This window comes from Protopterus annectens, chromosome 9.part0 (assembly GCF_019279795.1).
Source record: "Protopterus annectens isolate FY-2018-M chromosome 9.part0, PAN1.0, whole genome shotgun sequence".
In the NCBI taxonomy this organism is placed as follows: domain Eukaryota; kingdom Metazoa; phylum Chordata; order Ceratodontiformes; family Protopteridae; genus Protopterus; species Protopterus annectens.
The window spans coordinates 360201648-360216153 of record NC_056743.1 but is presented as its reverse complement, the minus strand read 5'-3'; positions in this window follow the sequence as shown (position 1 = coordinate 360216153).

Sequence of the window (14506 nt, the reverse complement as noted above, 5' to 3'; positions counted from 1 at the left end):
ATCCTGCACATAGTCAGGAGTTGTGTTACATACAGGGGAGTAGTCACCACTGTGGACTCATCCTGCACATAGTCAGGAGTTGTGTTACATACAGGGGAGTAGTCACCACTGTGGACTCATCCTGCACATAGTCAGGAGTTGTGTTACATACAGAGGAGTAGTCACCACTGTGGGCTCATCCTGCACATATTCAGGAGTTGTGTTACATATAGGGGAGTAGTCACCACTGTGGACTCATCCTGCACATAGCCAGGAGTTGTGTTACATATACAGGAGTAGACACCACTGTGGTCTCATCCTGCACTTAGTCAGGAGTTGTGTTGCATACAGGGGAGTAGTCACCACTGTGGACTCATCCTATACATAGCCAGGAGTTGTGTTACATACAGGGGAGTAGTCACCACTGTGGACTCATCCTGCACATAGTCAGGAGTTGTGTTACATACAGGGGAGTAGTCACCACTGTGGACTCATCCTGCACATAGTCAGGAGTTGTGTTACATATAGGAGTATTCACCACTGTGGTCTCATCCTGCACATAGTCAGAAGTTGTGTTACATACAGGGATGTAGTCACCACTGTGCACTCATCCTGCGCATAGTCAGGAGTTATGTTAAATACAGCAGAGTAGTCAGCACTATGGACTCATAATGCACATAGTCAGGAGTTGTGTTACATGCAGGGGAGTAGTCACCACTGTGGACTCATCCTGCACATTGTCAGGAATAGTGTTACATACAGGGGAGTAGTCACCGCTTTGGACTTATCCTGCAAATAGTCAGGAGTTGTGTTACATACAGGGGAGTAGTCACCACTGTGGACTCATCCTGCACATAGTCAGGAGTTGTGTTACATACAGGGGAGTAATCACCACTGTGGACTCATTCTGCACATAATCAGGAGTTGTGTTACATACTGGGGAGTATTCACCTCTGTGGACTCATCCTGCACATTGTCAGGAGTTGTGTTACATACAGGGGTAACAGGAGAGTCACTGTGGACTCATCCTGCACATTGTCAGGAGTTGTGTTACATACAGGGGAGTAATCACCACTGTGGACTCATCCTGCACATAATCAGGAGTTGTGTTATATACAGGGAGTAGTCATCACTGTGGACTCATTGTGTACATAGTCAAGAGTTGTGTTACATACAGGGAGTAGTCACCAATGTGGCCTCATCCTGCACATTGTCAAGAGTTGGGTTACATACAGGGGAGTAGTCATCACTGTGGACTCATCCTGCACATTGTCAGGAGTTGTGTTACATACAGGGGAGTATTCACCACTGTGGTCTCATTTTGCACATAGTCAGGAGTTGTGTTACATACAGGGGAGTAGTCACCACTGTGGACTCATCCTGCACATAGTCAGGAGTTGTGTTACATACAGGGGAGTAGTCACCACTGTGGACCCATCCTGCACATAGGCAGGAGTTGCGTTACATACAGGAGTAGTCACCACTGTGGACTCATCCTGCACACAGTCAGGAGTTGTGTTACATATAGGGGAGTAGTCACCACTGTGGACTCATCCTGCACATAGTCAGGAGTTGTGTTACATACAGGGGAGTAGTCACCACTGTGGACTCATCCTGCACATAGCCAGGAGTTGTGTTACATACAGGGGAGTAGTTAGCACTTTGGACTCATTCTGCACAAAGTCAAGAGTTGTGTTACATGCAGGGGAGTAGTTAGCACTTTGGACTCATTCTGCACAAAGTCAAGAGTTGTGTTACATTCAGGGGAGTAGTCACCTCTGTGGACTCATCCTGCACATAGTCAGGAGTTGTGTTATATACAGGGGAGTAGTCACCACTGTGGACTCATCCAGGACATAGCTGTGAGTGGTGTTACATACAGGAGACTAGTTACCACTGTGGACTCATACTGCACATAGTCAGGAGTTGTGTTACATAAAGGGATGTAGTCACTACTGTGCACTCATCCTGCACATAGTCAGGAGTTGTGTTACATACAGGGATGTAATCACTACTGTGCACTCATCCTGCACATAGTCAGGAGTTATGTTAAATATAGGAGAGTAGTCACCACTGTGAATTCATCCTGCACATAGTCAGGAGTTGTGTTACATACAGGGGAGTAGTCACCACTGTGGATTCATCCTGCACATAGGAGTTGTGTTACATACAGGGTAGTAGTCACCACTGTGGACTCAACCTGCACATAGGAGTTGTGTTACATACAGGGATGTAGTCACCACTGTGCACTCATCCTGGACATAGTCAGGAGTTGTGTTACATAAAGGGGAGTAGTTACCACCGTGGACTCATCCTGCACATAATCAGGAGTTGTGTTACATACAGGGGAGTAGTCACCATCGTGGACTCATCCTGCACATAGTCAGGAGTTGTGTTATATACTAGGGAGTAGTCATCACTGTGGACTCATCCTGCACATTGTCATGACTTGTGTTACATACAGGGGAGTAATCACCACTGTGGACTCATTCTGCACATAATCAGGAGTTGTGTTACATACAGGGGAGTAGTCACCACTGTGGACTCATCCTGCACATAGTCAGGAGTTGTGTTACATACAGGGGAGTAGTCACCACTGTGGACTCATCCTGCACATTGTCAGGAGTTGTGTTACATACAGGGGAGTATTCACCACTGTGGTCTCATTTTTCACATAGTCAGGAGTTATGTTACATTCAGGGGAGTAGTCACCACTGTGCACTCATCCTGCACAGTCAGGAGTTGTGTTACATATAGGGGAGTAGTCACCAATGTGGACTCATCTTGCAAATAGTCAAGAGTTGTGTTACATACAGGGGAGCAGTCACCACTGTGGACCCATCCTGCACATAGTCAGGAGTTGTGTTACATACAGGGAGTAGTCACCACTGTGGACTCATCCTGCACATAGTCAGGAGTTGTGTTACATACAGGGAGTAGTCACCACTGTGGACTCATCCTGCACATAGTCAGGAGTTGTGTTACATACAGGGAGTAGTTACCACCGTGGACTCATCCTGCACATAATCAGGAGTTGTGTTACATACAGGGAGTAGTCACTACTGTGGACTCATCCTACACATAGCAAGGAGTTGTGTTACATAAAGAAGAGAAGTCAGCACTGGGGACTCATCCTGCACATAGTCAGGAATCGTGTCACATACAGTGGTGTGGTCACGACTGTACATAGTCAAGATTTGTGTTTCATACAGGGGGTAGTCACCACAATGGACTCATCCTGCACATAGGCAGGAGTTGTGTTACATACAGTGGAGTAGTCAACACTGTGGACTCATCCTGCACATAGTCAGGAGTTGTGTTACATACATGGGAGTAGTCACTACTCTGGACTCATCCTGCACATAGTCAGGAGTTGTGTTACATACAGGGGAGTAGTCACTACTGTGGACTCATCCTGCACATAGTCAGGAGTTGTGTTACATACAGGGGAGTAGTCACCACTGTGGACTCATCCTGTACATAGTCAGGAGTTGTGTTACATACAGGGGAGTAGTCACCACTGTGGACTCATCCTGCACATAGTCAGGAGTTGTGTTACATACAGGGAAGTAGTCACCACTGTGGACTCATCCTGCACATAGTCAGGAGTTGTGTTACATACAGGGGAGTAGTCACCACTGTGGACTCATCCTACAGATAGTCAGGAGTTGTGTTACATACAGGGGAGTAGTCACCACTGTGGACTCATCCTGCACATAGTCAGGAGTTGTGTTACATACAGGGGAGTAGTCACCACTGTGGACTCATCCTACAGATAGTCAGGAGTTGTGTTACATACAGGGGAATAGTCACCTCTGTGAACTCATCCTGCACATTGTCTGGAGTTGTGTTACACACAGGGGAGTAGTCACCACTGTGGACTCATCCTGCACATTGCCAGGAGTTGTGTTACATATACAGGAGTAGACACCACTGTGGTCTCATCCTGCACTTAGTCAGGAGTTGTGTTGCATACAGGGGAGTAGTCACCACTGTGGACTCATCCTATACATAGCCAGGAGTTGTGTTACATACAGGGGAGTAGTCAGCACTGTGGACTCATCCTGCACATAGTCAAGAGTTGTGTTACATACATGGGAGTAATCACCACTGTGGACTCATCCTGCACATAATCAGGAGTTGTGTGACATATAGGGAGTAGTCACCACTGTGGACTCATCCTGCACATAGTCAGGAGTTGTGTTACATACAGGGGAGTAGTCACCACTGTGGACTCATCCTGCACATAGTCAGGAGTTGTGTTACATACAGGGGAGTAGTCACCACTGTGGACTCATCCTGCACATAGTCAGGAGTTGTGTTACATACAGGGGAGTAGTCACCACTGTGGACTCATCCTGCACATAGTCAGGAGTAGTGTTACATACAGCAGAGAAGTCACCACTATGGACCCAACCTCTACATAGTCAGGAGTTGTGTTACATACAGGGGAGTAGTCACTACTGTGGACTCATCCTGCACATAGTTAGGAGTTGTGTTCACAGTGTACTCATCCTGCACATAGTCTGGAGTTGTGTTGCATACAGCAGAGTAGTCACCACTGTGGACTCATCCTACACATAGCCAGGAGTTGTGTTACATACAGGGGAGTAGTCACCACTGTGGACTCATTGTGTACATAGTCAAGAGTTGTGTTACATACAGATAGTAGTCGCCACAATGTACTCATCCTGCACATAGTCAGGAGTTCTGTTACATACAGAGTAGTCAACACTGTGGACTCATCCTGCACATAGTCAGGAGTTGTGTTACATACAGGGGAGTAGTCACCACTCTGGACTCATCCTGCACATAGTCAGGAATTGTGCTACATACTAGGGAGTAGTCACCACTGTGGACTCATCCTGCACATAGTCAGGAGTTGTGTTACATACAGGGAGTAGTCACCACTGTGGACTTATCCTGCACATAGTCAGGAGTTGTGTTACATACAGGGGAGTAGTCACCACTGTGGACTCATCCTGCACATAGTCAGGAGTTGTGTTACATACAGGGGAGTAGTCACCACTGTGGACTCATCCTATACATAGCCAGGAGTTGTGTTACATACACGAGAGTAATCACCATTGTGGACTCAACCTGCACATAGTCAGGAGTTGTGTTACATACAGGGATGTAGTCACTACTGTGCACTCATCCTGCACATAGTCAGGAGTTGTGTTACATACAGGGATGTAGTCATCACTGTGTACTCATCCTGCATATAGTCAGGAGTTGTGTTACATACAGGGGAGTAGTCACCACTGTGGACTCATCCTGCACGTAGTCAGGAGTTGTGTTACATACAGGGGAGTAGTCACGACTGTGGACTCATCAAGCACATTGTCAGGAGTTGTGTTACATACTGCGGAGTAGTCACCACTTTCGACTAATCCTGCACATAGTTAGGACTTGTGTTACATAAAGTGGAGTAGTCACCACTGTGGACTCATCCTGCACATAGTCAGGAGTTGTGTTACATACAGGGGAGTAGTCACCACTGTGGACCCATCCTCCACATAGTCAGGAGTTGTGTTACATACTGCGGAGTAGTCACCACTGTGAACTCATCCTGCACACAACCAAGAGTTATGTTACATACAGGGTAGTAGTTACCACATGGGACTCATCCTGCAAAGTCAGGAGTTGTGTTACATACAGGAGATCAGTTTCTACTGTGGACTCTTCTTGCACATAGTCAGGAGTTGTGTTACATACAGGGGAGTAGTCAGCACTGTGGACTCATCCTGCACAAAGTTAAGAGTTGTGTAGCATACAGGGGAGTAGTCACCTCTGTGAACTCATCCTACACATACTCAGGAGTTCTTTAACATATAGGAGCCTGGTCACCATGGTGGACTCATCCTGCACATTGTCTGGAGTTGTGTTACACACAGGGGAGTAGTCACCACTGTGGACTCATCCTATACATAGCAGGAGTTGTGTTACATACAGGGGAGTAGTCACCACTGTGGACTCATCCTGCACATAGTCAGGAGTTGTGTTACATAGAGGAGAGTAGTCACCATTGTGGACTCATACTGCACATAGTCAGGAGTTGTGTTACATACAGGGGAGTAGTCACCACTGTGGACTCATCCTGCAAATAGTCAGGAGTTGTGTTACATACAGGGGAGCAGTCACCACTTTGGACCCATCCTGCACATAGTCAAGAGTTGTGTTACATACAGGGGAGTAGTCAGCACTGTGTACTCATCCTGCACATAGTCTGGAGTTCTGTTGCATACAAGGAAGTAGGTACCACGGTGGACACATCCTGCAGATAGTAGGGAGTTGTGTTACATACAGGGGAGTTGTCACCACTGTGGAATCATCATGCACATAGTCAAAAGTTCTGTTACATACAGGGAGTAGTTACCACGGTGGACTCATCCTGCACATAATCAGGCGTTGTGTTACATACAGGGAGTAGACACCACCATGGACTCATCCTGCACATAGTCACGAGTTGTGTTACATACAGGAAATTAGTCACCATTGTGGACTCATCTTGCACATAACCGGGAGTTGTGTTACATACAGGGTAGTAGTCACCACTGTGGACTCATCCTGCACATAGTCAGGAGTTGTGTTACATACAGGGGAGTAGTCACCACTGTGGACTCATCCTGCACATAGTCAGGAGTTGTGTTACATACAGGGGAGTAGTCACCACTGTGGACTCATCCTGCACATAGCCAGGAGTTGTGTTACATACAGGGGAGTAATCACCACTGTGGAATCATCCTGCACATACTCAGGAGTTGAGTTACATACAGGGGAGTAGTCACCACTGTGGACTCATCCTGCACACAGTCAGTAGTTGTATTTCATACAGGAGAGTAGTCACCACCGTGGACTCATCCTGTACACAGTCAGGAGTTGTGTTACATACAAAGGAGTAGTCACCACTGTGGACTCATCCTGCACATAGTCAGGAGTTGTGTTACATACAGGGAGTAGTCACCACTGTGGACTCACCCTTTACATAGTCAGGATTTGTGTTACATACAGGGGAGTAGTCACCAATGTGGACTCATCCTGCACATAGTCAGGAGTTGTGTTACATACAAGAAAGTAGTCACCACTGTGGATTCATCCTGCACATAGGAGTTGCGTTACATACAGGGGTGTAATCACCACTGTAAACTAATCCTGCACATAGCTAGGAGTTGTGTTACATACAGGGGAGTAGTCACCACTGTGGACTCATCCTGCACATAGTCAGGAGTTGTGTTACATACAGGGGAGTAGTCACCACTGTGGACTCATCCTGCACATAGTCAGGAGTTGTGTTACATACAGGGGAGTAGTCACCACTGTGGACTAATCCTGCACATAGTCAGGAGTTGTGTTACATATAGGAGAGTAGTCACCTCTGTGGACTCATCGTGCACATAGTCAGGAGTTGTGTTACATACAGAGGTGTTAGCACCACTGTGCACTCATCCTGCACATAGTCAGGAGTTATGTTTCATACAGGGGAGTAGTCACCACAGTGGACTCGTGCTGCACAGTCAGGAGTTGTGTTCCATACAGGGGAATTATCACCACTGTGGATTCGTCCTGCACATAGTCAGGAGATGTGTTACATACAGGGGAGTAGTCACCACTGTGGACTCATCCTGCACATAGTCAGGAGTTGTGTTACATATATGGGAGTAGTCACCTTTCTGGACTCATCCTGCAAATAGTCAGGCATTGTGGTACATACAGGGGAGTAGTCACCACTGTGGACTCATCCTGCACATAGTCAGGAGTTGTGTTACATACAGGGGAGTAGTCACCACTGTGGACTCATCCTGCACATAGTCAGGAGTTGTGTTACATACAGGGGAGTAGTCACCACTGTGGACTCATCCTGCACATAGTCAGGAGTTGTGTTACATACAGGAGAGTAGTCACCACTGTCGACTAATCCTGCACACAGCCTGGAGTTGTGTTATATACAGACTAATAGTTATCACTGTGGACTCATCCTGCACATAGCCAGAAGTTGTTTTACATACAGGGGAGTAGTCACCACTGTGGACTCATCCTGCACATAGTCAGGAGTTGTGTTACATACAGGGGAGTAGTCACCACTGTGGACTCATCCTGCACATAGTCAGGAGTTGTGTTACATACAAGGGAGTAGTCATCACTGTGGACTCATGCTACACAGTCAGAGTTGTGTTCCTTTCAGGGGAGTAGTCACCACTGTGGACTCACCCTTCACATAGTCAGGATTTGTGTTACATACAGGGGAGTAGTCATCACTGTGGACTCATCCTGCACATTGGCAGGAGTTGTCTTAAATACAGGGGAGTAATCACCACTGTGGACTCATCCTGCACATAATCAGAAGTCGTGTTACATACAGGAGAGTAGTCACCACTGTGGACTCATCCTGCACATTGTCAGGAGTTGTGTTACATACAGGGGAGTAGTCACCACTGTGGACTCACCCTTTACATAGTCAGGATTTGTGTTACATACAGGGGAGTAGTCACCAATGTGGACTCATCCTGCACATAGCTAGGAGTTTTTTTACATACAGGGTAGTAGTCACCAATGTGGACTCATCATGCTCTTAGTCAGGAGTTGTGTTACATACAGGGGAGTAGTCACCACTGTGGACTCATCCTGCACATAGTCAGGAGTTGTGTTACATACAGGGGAGTAGTCACCACTGTGGACTCATCCTGCACACAGTCAGTAGTTGTGTTTCATAAAGGGGAGTAGTCACCACCGTGGACTCATCCTGCACATGGCCAGGAGATGTTTTACATACAGGGGAGTAGTCACTACCATGGACTCATCCTGCACATAGTCACGAGTTGTGTTACATACAGGAAAGTAGTCACCATTGTGGACTCATCTTGCACATAGCCAGGAGCTGTATTACGTACGGGGTAGTAGTCAGCACTGTGGACTCAACCTGCACATAGTCAGGAGTTGTGTTACATACAGGGGAGTAGTCACCACTGTGGACTCATCCTGCACATAGTCAGGAGTTGTGTTACATACAGGGGAGTAGTCACCACTGTGGACTCATCCTGCACACAGTCAGTAGTTGTGTTTCATATAGGGGAGTAGTCACCACCGTGGACTCATCCTGCACATAGTCAGGAGTTGTGTTACATACAGAGGAGTAATCACCACTGTGGACTCATCCTGTACATAATCAGGAGTTGTGTTACATACAGGAGAGTAGTCACCACTGTGGACTCATCCTGCACATAGTCAGGAGTTGTGTTTTATACATAGAGTAGTCATCACTGTGGACTCATCCTGCACATAGCCAGAAGTTGTTTTACATACAAGGGAGTAGTCACAACTGTGGACTCATCCTGCACATAGGAGTTGTGTTACCTACAGGGGAGTAGTCACTACTGTGCACTGATCCTGCACATAGCTAGGAGTTGTGCTTCATGCAGAGTAGTAGTCAGCACTGTGGACACATCCTGCACAAAGTCACGAGTTGTGTAATATACTGGGGAGTAGTCACCACTGTGAAGTCATCCTGCACAGTCAGGAGTTGTGCTACATACAGGGGAGTTGTCAGCACTGTGGAATTATCCTGCATATAGTCAGCAGTTGTGTTACATACAGGGGGATAGTCACCACTGTGGATTCATCCTGCAAATATTCAGGAGTTGTGTTACATACAGGGGAGTAGTTACCACTGTGGACTCATCCTGCACATAGTCAAGAGTTGTTTTACATACAGGGGAGTAGTCAACACTGTGGACTCATCCTGCACATATTCAGAAGTTGTGTTACATACAGGGTAGTAGTCCCCACTATGGACTCATCCTCCACAAAGTCAGAAGTTGTGTTGCATACATGGTAGTAGTCACCACTGTGGACTCATCCTGCACATATACAGTAGTTGTGTTACATACAGGGTAGTAGTCCCCACTGAGGACTCATCATGCACATAGTCAGGAGTTGTGTTACATACAGGGGAGTAGTCACCACTGAGGACTCATCCTGCATATAGTCAGGAGTTGTGTAACATACAGGGGAGAAGTCACTACTGTGTACTCATCCTACACATAGTCAGGAGTAGTGTTACATATAGGGGAGTAGTCAACACTCTGGACTGTGTGTTACATACACAGTTGTAGTCAATACTGTGGGCTCATCCTGCACATAGTCAGGAGTTGTGTTACATACAGCACAGTAGTCACCACTGTGGACTCATCCTAAACATAGACAGGAGTTGTGTTACATACAGGGGAGTAGTCCCTACTTTGAACTCATCTTTCACATAGTCAGGACTTGTTTTAAATATAGCGGAGTAGTCACCAGTGAGGACTCATCCTGCACATAGCCAGGTGTTGTTACTTAAAGGGCATAGACACCACTGTGGACTCATACTGCACATAGTCAGGAGTTGTGTTACATACAGGGGGGTAGTCACTACTCTGGACTCTTCCTGCACATAGTCAGGAGTTGTGTTACATACAAGGGAGTAATCACCACTATGGACTCATGTTGTACAAAATCAGGAGTTGCATTACATACAGGGGAGTAGTCACTACTATGCACTGATCCTACACATAGTCAGGAGTTGTGCTTCATACAGGGTAGTAGTCAGCACTGTGGACACATCCTGCACAAAGGCACGAGTTGTGTAATATACTGGTGAGTAGTCACCACTGTGGACTCATCCTGCACAGTCAGGAGTTGTGCTACATACAGGTAAGTTGTCAGCACTGTGGACTTATCCTGCATATAGTCAGCAGTTGTGTTACATACACGGGAATAGTCACCAGTGAGGAGTCATCCTGCAAAAAGTTAGGAGTTATGTTACATACAGGGTAATAGTCACCACTGTGGACTCATCCTGCATTTAGTCAGGAGTTGTGTTACATACACTGGAGTAGTCACCACTGTGGACTCATCCTGCATGTTATTTAGTGAGGCACTTTTCATGGTTGTGGTGTACCATTGTAGGATATTACTTAGAGGGGCACTTTTCAAGATTGTGGTATACCATTATAGGATATTACTTAGAGGTGGCACTTTTCATGGTTGTGGTATACCGCTGTAGGATATTATGTACTGGGGCAGTTTTTATGGTTGTGATGTACCATTGTAGGATATTACTTAGGGGGGCACTTTTCATGGTTGCGATATACCATTGTAGGCTATTACTTAGAGAGACACTTTTCAGGATTGTGGTATACCACTATAGGATATTACTTAGAGGTGGCACTTTTCATGGTTGTGGTATACTGCTGTAGGATACTACTTAGTGGGGCACTTTTCATGGTTGTGGTGTACCACTGTAGGATATTACTTAGAGGGGCACTTTTCAGGGTTGTGGTATACTGCTGTAGGATATTATTTAGAGTGGGGACTTTTCAGGGTTGTGGTATACCACTGTAGGATATTACTTAGGGGGGCACTTTTCAGGATTGTGGTATACCGCTGTAGGATATTATTTAGAGTGGGCACTTTTCAGGGTTGTGGTATACTGTTCTAGGATATTACTTAGAGGGGCACTTTTCAGGGTTGTGGTATACCGCTATAGGATATTACTAGAGGGGCACTTTTCAGGGTTGTGGTATACCTCTGTTGGATATTACTTAGAGGGGCACTTTTCAGGGTTGTGGTATACCGCTGTAGGATATTACTTAGGGGGGCACTTTTCAGGATTGTGGTATACCACTGTAGGATATTATTTAGAGTGGGTGCTTTTCAGGGTTGTGGTAAAACACTGTAAGATATTACATAGAGAAGGGCACTTTTTATGGTTGTGATATACCGCTGTAGGATATTTCTTAGAGGGGCACTTTTCAGGGTTTTGGTATACCACTGTAGGATATTACTTAGAGAGGCACTTTTCATGGTTGTGATATACTTCTTATTCAGAGCTTCCCTGTGCCTGGCTTGGACACCTGTGACTACAGACCTTGGCCTGCTTCTAAAACCATCTGTGGACTTAAAGCTTATCTAAATATTTACTTATCTATTTATTTATTTATTTATTTATGTTGCAGTTGCTCTACCTATCTCAATGCTATTTAAGACTTAAAACTGATATAAGTATTTTTTGCAGTTTTTCTAACTATCTCAGTTTTATTTAAGAGTTCTCTGCTGCGTTTATTGATTTGGTTGAACTTATTGCTGGTTCTCAGCCTGCATTTGTTAAAGATGCCATCTGTTTGTTACTGCTTTAACAGTATTCTCATATTTTCTAACCTCCTCTAATACTGAAAAAGCTGTTTTGAGTTTACCAAAGTTCCCCTGAGTTTGTCAAAATATTTCTAACTTTTGCAAAGTTTTCCGTGTTTGTAGAAGTTTTTCTGTTTTTGCAATTTCTTCTATATTTGTAAACATTTTTCAAGATTTGTGAACTTATTGATAGTGTGGAATTCTACCTTTTGTTGTAAATCATTTCTTACTGCACTTGAGGTCAAAATCAGTTCATTTTATCATCATTATCATCAACACCTTTGTTTCCCATTTTCTCCACGGGGTCAGTTTGTTGTGTTAACTGTCACCAGCTCTCTCGATTCAGTGCCACACTCCTGCCTTCTTTCATGCTCATATCTGACTTTCACAGATCTTTTCTCACACAATCCATCCATCTCTTTGCTGGATGCCCTTATTTCCTCTTGCTTTCTTTCTGTCTGTCCCAAATTTTCTTCACCAGATTGTCTTCTGAATTTCTGCATATGTACCAAACGACCGTAATCTGTTCCCTTTGATCTTTGCTGCAACAGGAGCTACATTGGCTTCTGCTCTTATGTCCTCATTTCTTTGTCTGTCACACCCTTCTCAGGCACTTCATTTCCATCACCTCTAACATTCTTATCTGCTCTACCTTTACTGCCCAGGTTTCTGTATCATACAGAATATACAAGTTTGTTTTATATTAAGAGGGTTTTTCTGCACTGTGGTGGGAGCAGAGGGCAGATTCAACCCATCTGAGCTGGAAACTGCTAATGGAATACTTATTGTGTGCTTATCTGACTGGCCTGAGTGCTTAACTGTGTGAAAGTCTTTCATCCTGCTGCTATAAAAGCCTCATGCAAATGTGGTTACCCATGTCTTGTATATAGAAGCAAACCTCTCCAGTTTAAAATTCTCTATAGCAAATGCCCTCCATAGTCTCAAAGTGTTAATACTTGTGAAGAGGGCAGCACCTCTGCATGTCATCTAATTTTATAGTATTAAACACTTTCACTTAGACCTTTAAGTGACTCTCCCCTACTCCTTCCCATCTGCTAAGGGTCTGGTATAAATAGAAAGGCCCTTTCCTATCATCTCGTTTTCTGGCCTGGTGGATATGGGCATTCTCAGGCAGTGTAGTAACTGCCTCATATTCACTGACAACCATTTAATTTTAGAACAGACAAACATAGTGTGTGAGAGATGTAGATAGTCAATGTCATTGGAGGCAAAGCTCACGCACACACACACACACACACGCACACACACACACACACACACACACACACACACACACACACACACACACACACACACACACACATACACACAAACTGCAAACCAGGTTGCCAGCATTACACCCAAAATACACTACCAGTACCCAAGAACAAACACACAGACTCACATATGCAGAGGTACTCACTTGTAATCTAACCAAACCTCCAAGTCCTCATAAACACATCTCTCTAGTGGCCTTGTGCACACTCAAAAAAGACAGCAGCTCACATAACTGAAAATTAAAATTGGCCTGCTTCCAAGTCCATAAAGCAACGCACCACACAGCCAAACATTCTAGTTATTGGGGATTCCCCTCTTACCAGGCTAAAGAAGGAGAAGATCGCAGTGAGACATCTGTCTAGAGCCAGGATCCACCAGATCATGCATGCACTTAGGTCTTTAAACCACAAGTACCAGTATGACATGGTCATAATCCATGTCGGCATAAATGACCTAAGATGTACCTCACATGATGGAGCTCTCTGAATATGTGTTCCATGTGAATATGACTCTAGCCTTGAGTAGTAGTTTACCTTCACCAATGATGATGCCACAGTACAAGAAAAAATGATCGACTTCATCAATTGGCTTAGTTTCTGGTGTTACAAGAAGGGGATCCAATATTTGTCAGCCTGGGGAGACATGATTGACAAACTATAGTACTTTGCCAGAGATGGTTTGCACTTATCACCACTTTGCTTCTGGATACTTGCAAAAACTTTATCTATCCTAATAGTGCCTTCTTTAGGTTATTCTAAGTAGTTAAGCCCTCCAACATAACAAAAATCACTCACAACTACCTAAAGGTTCTGCTGCTCATTGCTAGGAGTTTAAATAAAAAAACTGCACTCCCTGTAAGCACTCCTCACCTTGGAGAATGCCAACATATGAGCAGTCATGGAAACATGGTTCAGGACCATGGACAGCACCCTGGCTATCAAAGCCTACAATGCCTTACATACATTTTGAACCCAATCAGCTCAGGGTATAACAAAGGGAGGAGGTGTCTCAGTGTTCATAAAGGACAAGTACACTGCTAGACTCATCCAACATGCCTTACTTGAGCTACTCCATGCCCAAC